Below are 9,938 nucleotides of genomic sequence, written 5' to 3' on the forward strand. Positions count from 1 at the left end.
TATTCAATTTAATACCAAAAAGCATTATAAAAAAATATATTTCTGAAAATAAATTATGTTTCGAGAAAACAAGTTCCATCACACCAAACATACCCTATATGAATTCTCTGTATCCATGTTCCAAAAAATTTATGTAGAAAATGATCAATATAATCTAATGTGTGTGTGTGTATATATATATATATATATATATATATATATATATATATAATACATAGTTTACCCATCCACCTTGCACCCAAAACCCTGTTACACACCTGTTGACCACGGGTTAAATGTTACACACCAAACTTTTCAAAAGTGTGTTAATGACATACCACTTTTGACCAGCCTCTCGGACGTGTGAAACACGAACAATGCGGCGCGTGAAAAGTTAATTTATGCCTCACCTGACAAATATTAACGGCTACTTACTGGAATTGGGCCTATTTTCTTAACCCTAACGCCCACTTCTTCTTCTTCTTCGGAGAGAAAAAATCCAACCCCATCTTCACCTTCCACATCTAATATTTTCAAGCTCATTATATTTGTCAAATTAAAGTGCAATTCATAAGTAAGATACTTATTCTTCTGTCAATTCTCGTATTAGGGTTCATATTCAATGGAGAATTCGGGTCCATTTTGCTGATGTGGGGATACAACTGTACTAGTAATTTCATGGAGCATAGACAACCCTGGTCGTCGATTCTACGGCTGTAAAAATTACGAGGTAAGCTTGGATTGTTATAATCGTTATTTCAAGATTTTATAACCTTCATTTTAATTTGTTTTTGGATTTGCAGAAATATAAGAAAATTGGGTGTAAGTATTTTGAATGGTTTGATCCTCGGACTCATGAACACTTGAAGCCAGTGATTTTTGGTCTGTTTAGGAAGAAGAAGCAGTTTGAAGCGCATTTGCAGGAATCCGAAAAATAGAGGAATAAGAGGAGACTTTTGTTTCCCTGATTTTAGGATTAATCATCCTTAAGGCCATTGTATTTGGTAGTTCCGAGCACTGCTATATAGTGTAATGATATTCCCATGTATTGGGTGTTCGTGTATTTGGTTGATTGAAGTTGTTGTCTATGAAGGTTATCCCCTATTTTATTAGAGCTGTATTCAAGCTTTGTGCTATGTTCCTATTTAGCTCATTGAAGTTGTTGGTCTCTTTTTGTGTTATGTTCCTATTTAGTTTTGGTAACCAAACATGGGTAATGAAACTTTTGTATAACCAAAGTATACCAGTATAAAAAGAAGACCTAAATATACTTCATTCCACAAAATAGGTGTTCATTAATAGACACCCAAACGGATAAGCAACACTTAACAGAACATGAGCACTTGGTTGTCCATAGCAACACTTAACATAACATGAACACTTGGTTGTCCATAGCAACACTTTACAAAACATAACACTTGGTTGTCCATAGTAACACCTTACAAATATAATACTTTGTTGTCCATAGCAATATTTTACAAAACATAATACTTTGTTGTCCATATCAATACTTAACAAACCATAAAACTTAAACTACAATCAAAGTCTTCATTTCTTTTTTTGCTTCTTCGTTGGTTGAGATGACGAACTAGCTTGACTAAGATTGTGTTGTGATGATGCAGCTCTTTGAAGTTGTCTTGTGCTTATGGCTTTTTTACCCATCCACCTCAAGCCGAAACTTCTTGGTTGGTAAGCACATTCCTCCTTGAAGCTGTAGACCTTTTAGTCTTAGTTCCGGTGCTAATGACCCTTGGATTTTGTTCTCCAATCTGCCAAAGTACAGTAAATTTAGTTACAACATTACATTCAATAAAAGGAAGATACACTAATTATAGCTTTAGTTAGTTCACTTACAGTAAAAGAAATGAACGCATTGCTTACTTGAAACAACCCAATTCTACTGTCTCTACCTCTTCCAACCCCTCAACCTCTTGTAGAAACTCCTACCTCTTGCTGATTGTGAACTAGATGATGTAGTAGTACTAGTTCCTCTTCCTCTTCCACTTTCACTTCCTCTACCCCTTCCAGTAGCAGATGAAGGTGTACCAGTTGGTACAACACTTCCAACAGTAGTTTTTTTTACTGGGGCATCCCCTCTTGTAATGTCCACACACACCACAGAGGGAACAAGTCAGTACAGTATGTCCAACAGTGATTTTTTTTACTGGGGCATCCCCTCTTGTTGTGTCCACACACACCACAGAGGAAACATGTCATATCCATACCTCTCCTTGAAAGCGTCCCAGATTTTGGATGTTTAGTTTCTTCTCTTTTCCGATTTTTTTGGTCTGCCAGACATCTTTCTAATAGGGGGAGGTCCAATAGAAGAGTGGCATGAAGATGGCCACTGTTTCATACAAGGGACATGTTGGATAAATGTCGAATAAGCCTTCAAGTAAGTGTACTTACGATATCAATGTGCAATATGGTGAATAGGTTCCATGTCCTTGAAATGCATGTTAGCAATACATGACAACAGGGATACCTTTTAACTGCGAAGCTCTGCAACTACAGGTCATATTCACTAAGGATACCATATGCTTGTACTTAGGATCTTCAATCTCATAGCTTGTTTTACCATTCCATCTTGGCGTACACTTCATAGACTTTGCTAAATTATCCTGGTAAACCTTCATTGCAATTGGGGAGATATTATATATCCATATCTCACAGAACTCCCTCATCAAACCTATCCTAGTTATCAACTTAATTCTGATTTCCTCTAACATTGTGATGATTGTATTGTGTCTCTCAGCCAAAACCCAGGAATTGAAAGTCTCGCACATGTTGTTGTCAATAATATCACACTTCCTATTACAATTGAAATAAGCTCTGCACCAGATTTCTTTTCTGTAGTGGAGTAAAATTTCACATATGCCATCCCCAAGCTTGTCTAGCATATCAAGTTGGTCATTCAATTCTACAACACTAGAAGCTCTTGCACATCTCCAAAAAGTATTTCCAATCTCCAATCCTCTCTACTCTTTTGATTAGTTTGCAAGGATGTGCCTAGCACACATCCTGTGTTCACACCCAGGCAACAAATCCCTGGCATTATTAATTAAACCCTGAAGCATTAAAAAAAAAATAGTTACTGAAGCAGAACAATTACTGCAAAAAAAATATTATGAAGCAAATAATGTGAAGGAAAAAATAGTTACTTGAAAAAATATTGTGAAGGAAAATAATACTTTATGCATATCAGACATAATTATAAAGTCTTTACCATTTTCTAAGCTCAAAGCTTCACTCAAACATTTCATAAACCAAGTCCATGTGAAGGTGTTCTCCACCTCTACAACTGCCCATGCAATTGGAAATATATGATTATTTCCATCTTTGGAGACAACTACAAAACGTTGTCTCTTGCAAACTCCTTTCAAGAAACAACCATCAAGGCCAATAATTCTTCCGCATCCTTCAAGCCAACCCCTCTTCATGGCATGTAAACAAACATAGATTTTAGAAAATAACAATTTTCCATCACATTGATCTTCTGCTTTCACCACACATGTACTCTCAGGATTGGTTTGCAAAATCATATCTCTGTAGTCATAGAGCCTTTTGAACTCTTGATGCACATCACTAATGATTTCTTTCAGTATATTAGCTCTAGTCTTATGGGCAGTTGATCTCCCTATATAGAGGTCCAGTTCTTGCTTTATCAATTTTCTCAACTCCCAAACTTGCATACCTGGTTGTGATATAATTCTGCTCTTGTATTTTTTTGCAAAATTTCTTAAATTATGCAACTTGTTCTTGTTGGTTGTATATCACTTGTGTACTGGATTATATTTTTTCACCTTGAAATTATTGGATCTGCCATCTTTACTAGCTGTTAGAAGCCATCCACATTTAGGTACCATACATTTTACTCTCACTCTATGTGGCTCATTTATGTACTTCTCAATCTGCACCCTTTTTTGAATTGCATATTTGGTGACTGCTTCCCTGAACTCATCAACATTTTTAAATATCAATCCTAACTCCCAAGTTATTTTCTTGGCAGTAGGATCAAAGATAAATCTCTTCTTTTTTTCCCTCCATTTTCCTATTATGTTCTTCACCATCTTCACCTTCCACATCAGAAGCAAAGCTTTCAGCATATGAAGAACGAAAGTATGGGTTATTAGTCCCAATTAGACCTTCATACCTATTTTGCTTACTACCTGTACGCAGCTTATCAAACCCAATATCTACACCTACTTTATCTATGTTTATATCACCCCTCTCTTTAGGCTTTTCACTTCTTTTTATTCTGCTTCTCTTTACCTGCTTTCTAGCTTTACCAAACTCCTCATGGATATCAGATTGGAGATCATTGTCATCAGGAACATTCAAGTAAACTTCATCAGAACTATCAGAAGTCCAGTCTATGTCTATTTCTCCTTCATTCCCAGCAACATCAGAAGAATTTCCATTAGAATCAGCAAAGCTCTCTGAAGTCCAGTGTATATCATCAGAATTTTCATCATCTACCTCTTCAACCTCTATAGGCCTTTTTCTAGAAGCCTTATTACTACTCACACCTTCCCCTTTTTCAATAGGGTCATGTACTGATAAATGGGTAGCACGAGTCACATATATTTCTACTGTATCCCCATCCTCTAAGTGATTACAAATGTCTAAAATGTCCTTATCAGTCAATACATTTACCAGTTTGTCAATCCTATCTATCGGGCATATATACAGTTCAATCACGTTAGTTAGTCCCATCTCTTTAGTGTAATCCATAAGCTCAAAGAATGAAATCCTATCTGCATCCGCATCTAAAGTCAAAGAATGACTGCCCCACCATATATCTACTAAAAGGACCAATAATTAACTCACCCCTGGAATACCACTTTAAAGTAACAATTTTAAAAGACATTGCCTCCTGAAACAAGCAGACAACATGTTTCAATTTCACATGAAAACAAAAGAATAAAGAAATCAAAATGGACAATAAATAAAGATATAACACAATAAAAAAAGAAAAAGGCAACACAAGCTCAAAAGCACCAGGTTTCAGTAGACAACGACAAGAGATTCCCTATAAAGATGTCTTAAAGTCCTAAAAATACTCCTAACGAAACACCCAAATAAACCCTAACTATTTCGACCTACCCATCTAAATCTAAACTATTGAACAATATAAAATGAGAATACTAACCTGAAAATGACGAAAGTAACAACAACAACCAGCATATGTGTTCTCATTGGAGTCGCCTTCAAAGGTTAGGGCTGAAGAACATTTTTGGAAAATAGAAATATGTTTGTTAATCTAGTCGAGGGGTGTTTTTTAATCTAGCGGGTCAGATATTTTTTAGGTAGGGATTAAAGCTTGGGTCAGGTTGTCCATTTTTAATTAAAGAATCGTTTATTTTTAATTTAAATAAGCAACATTGAGTATTAACTAGGTTGGTCAAAAGTGGTGTGTCATTGACACACTTTTGAAAGGTTTGATGTGCAACGTTTAACCTGTGGTCAACATGTGTGTAATAGGAATTTAGGTGCAAGGTGGTAGGATAAACTATGTATCACACTTCCTTTTTTACACCCTCGGAAGGGTATAATGAGAGTTTTTCCAATTTAAGTGATAATCGAAACGAGATTATTTATATTAGAATCAGAGTCGCCACTTGGGATAATTTATGGTATCCCAAGTCACCGGTTTAAAATCTCGAATCGAGGAAAATGACTCTTATTTATGGTTTGCGAACACAGAAATCCGGCTAAGGAATTCTGTTAACCCGGGAGAAGGTGTTAGGCATTTTCGGGTTCCGTGGTTCTAGCACGGTCGCTCAACTATTAATACTGGCCCAATTATCTGATTAATTACACATTTTAAACCTACGTGAACTTTTAACTTTTTAAACCGCTTTCAATATTTCAGGAAAATTCAAGGTTATTTAAAACACATCGTAAGCCACGCTACATGAAATGCACTCGCGGTTCACGACATGTTCTATTTAACCTTGTTGGAAATTAGAATCGGGTCACATGAAATGTACAACCGAATTTTAGTAATTACAAATATCAACTACGTCACGGGAACCGTGCCCGCAGCCATGATAATTGTTTAATTAACGTGCCTAAAACAAACTACGAAATTCATTTTTTTAGTATCTAAGTTATAAAATTAATATGAGGGCCATAGGTGATTCAGTTATGAATGGCACACCTCAATCTAACTTATAGAAGAGAATTATGTTCCATTAAAGTGGATTATAAGGTCTCTGATTAATCTAACTCAAGATTTAGTCTAAATTTACTAATTGCGAATATACATTGATAAATTAACGGGCTTTCAATTACTTGAGAAAAAATTGAACCAACTGATGATTTTTATAGAAAGTCACCAGACTTGGACTCGAAATTGAGCCCACGGCCTAGAATGGATGGTCAGCCCTTCCCGGCGATTAAGTTGGGTCAAAAACAAACCCAGCAAAATAATGAACTCCCCGTTGCAAACCATTTTTCAACAAAAAGCCAAAAAAAAAAGAAAAGGCTGAGGCAGGCGACTCTTGGGCCTGAAATTATGCCCAAATCAAAGAAAACCAAATCTGGTTATTTTTTTATTTTGGGCCTCACGTCAAACAAGTTAACTCATCAGGACCAAAATTGAGCTGAAGGCCTTCTTGATACTTGGCTGCTTAGACATATACATACAATGCAAAGCTGGAAATCAATACTGAAACAATTAAACTATTTACATGCCATGAAATGTCAAATGGAGCATAATGTCATGTTAATAAAAAGCTTCAGTTGACTTGACTAAAAACAGAACAAACTAGCGTCTTAAATACTTAACCATAACTATATGAAACGTTTCAGAACCCAACAAATCTTAGCAAAACCCATGTAAGCTAAAGTCCTGCTTCAGAACATTCTCACAAAAGAACAGAAGAACTCACCAAATAAACTGCATCTTTATTACAAATAAACTAACATGAATCTTATGCTAACTTGAAATCCTACATACTCCTTAACAATAGACTTATCAGGCATTCATATATATAACATTTTCCATTAAACAAATAGCCATAAAACACATTCAAATCACATGAATACTGCAGCAAACTAAAACTAACAAAATAACTAATTGAACTTGGTAGAAAACATGGAAGTAAAAAAAAACATTTCGATAGATTTCAATTTTCAGCTACATATAATAAACAGGCTTGCACTTCGAAGATCATTTATAATCTGAGAGGTACCTAGATATTAAGACAAAACAAAAAGGAAATGAGAAGTTCAGTAAGAGTAGATCAGCAACTCAAAGGAACAATATCCAACTTCTTCAAACCCTTTTTAAACCCAGAAAACCAGAAATCCCTCGAAAACTTTGGAGTTCTTACTAACGGAGAAAAACCAAGGAGCAATCCCAATCAATTTAAACCAAAATAATGCAGAAACTTTCAGTATTTTTTATGGTCTAATCTCTGATGTGTTTTTTAGAATTTGGTGCACAGAATAGTGCTGAAAAGTCTGTGTGTGAGTAAAAAAAAAGCACTACTTATAGGCCTCTAAGACCACGTGCTCAAAAACCAATCAAGGAAATATTCCCCAGCCTGAAAAGGCATCTTTTTAACTAACTGGGACAGCTGGCTGTCCCTTATTGGCTCAACATATTTGTGCTAACCAAATAGGGATAGCTCCCCCCCATTCTGGAAGCTTCCAAATGCAGAATTATATGAAAAGTCCCTATTTTATTTTCCAATTTAACCCCTAAGTTTTCAAGTGTCCAATTATCACCCTAAGAGTTCCTAAACATTTACAAACCTATGTAAACAGAAAACAAACAAACTAATATCTACAAACGGATTGAAAGCAAACAAAATTCAAAGTTGAAAGGAGTATCTAAAAACTGGTGAATGAACCTAAACCTCTAAATAAAACCAATTCATAATGAACTAAGCTAGACAATGAACCCTAAATGGAACTTGCACAAATATTGGAATGATTATGGAAACTAGAATGGATAAATCGATGTATTCTAAAACAAAATTATTGACTAAACATGCTCAAATAACCAACAACAATGCAATTGAACCTTGAGCTACACCTAAATTCTCCTTAACATAAACTGAAATCATAAATTGCTATTGGACAGAATTATTTCATTCATCGAACTAAATTGACCTTAGACTTGTGATGAAATCCTAATCTGAATCCCTAAATACAAAAACAAAACAAATGACACACAAAACCTAAAATACAACTAAACATAATTGAAATTATGATGACCAAACCAAGAGCAGAAAGGGAAAAAGAAAAGAGAAAAAAAAAATAGAATTAAAGCAAAGAAAATTACCTACATTTGTTTCAAACTGGACCCACTATGAACTTGACCAAACTTATCAAGGCAGAAATGAACTTGAACTACAATTAATCGATTGTTCTTAACAAGAACAATCGACTAATGGATGTTTTGGGTTCACTTGACAAATCAATCGATCGGAAAATCAGAAAAGGAGAAATCAGGGTTCAACGAATCTGAGATTTAAAATCTGAGGAGTTTGGCTGTGATTTTTGGGCAATCAATAGTGAGACAGTGGTGAGGGAAGGCTAGAGGTTATATTGTGTGAATTTGGGGTCGTTTGGGTGATTTAGGGTTTTAGGGGTTCCGAATTTAGATCTAAAATTCGAGGTGCTTGGTGACGATTTGAGGGAAGCCATTTTGGGATTCGAAAAAGGAGAGGATGAGGATTATAGGGTGTAATTTTGGTGGTGTTTGGAGATGGTCGCTGCCGTGTGCGATTTCCGACGGTTGGTCGACGACGGAGACGGTGAAATGTAAGAGGGCGGATAGGGTTTGTTGTTTCTGAGTTTGAGATACGGAGAGTGAGCCGGGGTTTCAAGGTTTGGTGGGGGGGTGAACCATTTTAGGACAATTAAATACTAAGGGGATCCTTAGTTTCGGGCCGTTGGATTATCAAAATCCAATGGCTGTGATGATAAAGGGAAGAAACAGGGTCGTTGGAGGCAAGGCTGGAACAGGTATTTGATTTTGTCTTGGATTTTGGGGCGGGTTTGGGGTATGTTTGGGGCAGATTTGGGCAAAATGTTAGGGCTTCAGCTCTTTGGCCCAACTAAAACAAACCCATTCTTGTCCAATTCTCTTTTATTACCTTTTTTTTTCTTTTATCAAAAACTTAAATTAAAATCCTAAATTAATCTAAACTGTAAAAGTAACCAATTTCCTAAAAATTATAAAAATTCCTAAATCTTAAATCAAAAAGAAAATCAATAATCTAGCAATTAAAAGGTAAACACGTAAAATGGGCTATTTTTGTAATTTTCATTTTTAATGGAACAAATAACTAACTAATTAATCCTAAAAATGTAAAAATAAAACCTAAATTCAATGCATGGTATTTTGGCATTTTTCACGATTTTTAATAGAAATTAAACGTGCACAAAAATGCAAACAATTAATAAAATCCTAAAAATCTTAACAAATGGCAAATAGTTGGAAAAAATCTATTTCTTGGATTTTATAGGAGTAATTCATATAGGACACAAATCACGTGCTCACTGTTTCCCCTCTTTGCTCGGAAACACGAAGAGTTTTCGTGCAAATATAAAGTGAGCGGATACGAGCGATTTTTGCCCGCTTGAATACTCCGTGGGAAGCATTTTTGAAAGATTTGACCGAACCTTGCTTCCGAGGTTGCCTACATATCCCTGGCTATAAAGGAATCAGGTCAGCGTAGTTTGGAAAGTTTTGGTAGCCGGGACTACCGAGAAGCTGTGATTTCATTGCTGCTGCTGCTACTGCCTGCTGAACTCCTTATTATACCGAGACAAAATAAAAGGAAGCTAGACTAAACTAAAATCTATGAATTACAATAATCTTAACTACATATCTTCAAACTTGATCTTTTAGTTTCTGCGGCTCTGTGGTGTATCTTGAACTGTTAAATTGTACTCTCGAGGCGAATTTCTATTGTTGCTAACGTGAATTGAATTTCGAA

Source organism: Nicotiana sylvestris, chromosome 3, assembly GCF_000393655.2.
Source record: "Nicotiana sylvestris chromosome 3, ASM39365v2, whole genome shotgun sequence".
NCBI classification, from domain to species: Eukaryota; Viridiplantae; Streptophyta; class Magnoliopsida; order Solanales; family Solanaceae; genus Nicotiana; species Nicotiana sylvestris.